This window comes from Protobothrops mucrosquamatus, unplaced genomic scaffold (genome assembly GCF_001527695.2).
Source record: "Protobothrops mucrosquamatus isolate PMUCROS unplaced genomic scaffold, P.Mucros_1.0 scaffold760, whole genome shotgun sequence".
In the NCBI taxonomy this organism is placed as follows: Eukaryota; Metazoa; Chordata; class Lepidosauria; order Squamata; family Viperidae; genus Protobothrops; species Protobothrops mucrosquamatus.
In genome coordinates, this window is record NW_015387029.1 from 2188 (window position 1) to 4306 (window position 2119).

Below are 2119 nucleotides of genomic sequence, written 5' to 3' on the forward strand. Positions count from 1 at the left end.
CTGGCAAAAACTGTCATGGTGGTTCTGGCCTTCATGGCCACCAAGCCAGGGAACAGGACAAGGAAACTTTTAGGAAAACCACTGACCAATTCTATTGTTATTGCCTGCCCCCTGGTCCAAGTAGTCCTTTGTGCCACCTGGCTAATAACGTCTCCCCCATTTCCCAGTTTGGACTTCCACTCTTTAGTTGGAAAGACCATCTTGGAATGTAATGAAGGCTCAGATTTAATGTTTTATGCTGTCCTTGCCTACCTGGGTTTCTTGGCTCTTGTCAGTTTCATGGTAGCCTTTTTGGCTAGAAAATTGCCTGACAGCTTTAACGAGGCCAAGTTCATTACTTTCAGCATGCTGATATTTTGCAGTGTTTGGATCACCTTCCTCCCCACCTACCTGAGCACCAAAGGGAAGGTCATGGTGGCTGTGGAGATCTTCTCCATTTTGGCCTCTGGAGCTGCTCTCTTGGCTTGTATCTTTTTCCCCAAATGCTACATTATCCTACTGAAACCCAATCTGAATTGTAGAGAAAATATAGTAAGAAACAAGAATATCTAACTAATGCAGGGATAGGCCACATTTATAATATATGTGTCTTTGAGGTCTGTTTAGAATGTGATGACATTTCTAAAAAAAAAGATGACATGAAGCATGATCTTCCATTGTGAGTAGTATCAAATATTTTGACTTTCAAGCATATAATAATCTTGCTGCAGTTGTCATATATAAGAGTTCTAGGATCTTCTAGTTGCCTGTCCATTAGTGCGGGTTAAATCTATTTGATAGACAAATTGAGACCAAAGGAATGTAGCCTTTCAGCTCCCAGGACCCATGGTAATTTTTATCAGAACATTCTCATAGAACCCCATGAATCTCAACATTCAAAGTTTATTCCAGCCAAGGCCATTATTCTCTGTAGATAACAGAAAAGCGAGATATATATTAGGTTATTACTTATAAATATGCATCCATCATTTCTCCCTCAATTATATTGCCTCACATTTTGAAATAAATTTTCATTACAAGTTTTACAAAGAGTGTAACAACTTATACTTCCCCTCTTTTCTGAAATCCATAACATGATCCTGAGATAGAAAACAATGAAAACATCAATTAAAACAATTTAGCAATTTAAGCAACAATTTAAATCAATATAATCTATGCACACACATACAAACACACTATCTGTATGGATGTACATATGTAATGATGTATATATATGTATGCATGTATGTATGTATAAGATAGATGATTCATAGATAGATAGATAGATAGATAGATAGATAGATAGATAGATAGATAGATAGATAGATAGATAGATGATAACCCTGTGATCCTCAAACCTACTGAAAGAACCATGTTTTCAGGATTTATTAAATGCCCATAGGGTCAGAGCTAATCCCACTTTTGGGATGGGACTGATGTTCCAAAGTGTGGGTTCCACAGCAGAAACAGTCTCCCAGTCATGGTTCTGATAAATGAGACCAGTAGAAATAAGAACTCTGAGGCAATTGCTTGGTATTCATCCTCAAATCTAGCCCTCAGTCCATGTGTGAACATGTTCATGTTCTCCTGCTTGAACATTTGCTCAAGCAGGAGAACCTATACCATTTATTATTAGAACTAGAACTAGAACTAGAACTAGAACTAGAACTAGAACTGGAACTGGAACTGGAACTGGAACTGGAACTGGAACTGGAACTGGAATTGGAATTGGAATTGGAATTGGAATTGGAATTGGAATTGGAATTGGAATTATTATTGGAATTATTATTGGAATTTATTTTATTTTTTATTTATTTTTCATAATTTATATGCCGCCCTTCTCCCCACGGGACTCAGGGCGGCTCACAGCATATTAAAATAACACAATACAAACAACACACACAACATTTCCCCTATAAAAGCCAATTAAAACCAAATATTTGTAGCTGTGACATTACTAAAATCATTAAAAATTATCCCTATTTAAAATTCACCCTAGGTCAGTCCCACTTGCTGAAAGAGCCATGTCTTGAGGGCGCGGCGGAAGGTTAGGAGATCCGGGATTGTCCGGATCTCGGGGGGTAGCTCGTTCCAGAGGGTGGGGGCACCCACAGAGAAGGCCCTCCCCCTGGGGGTCGCC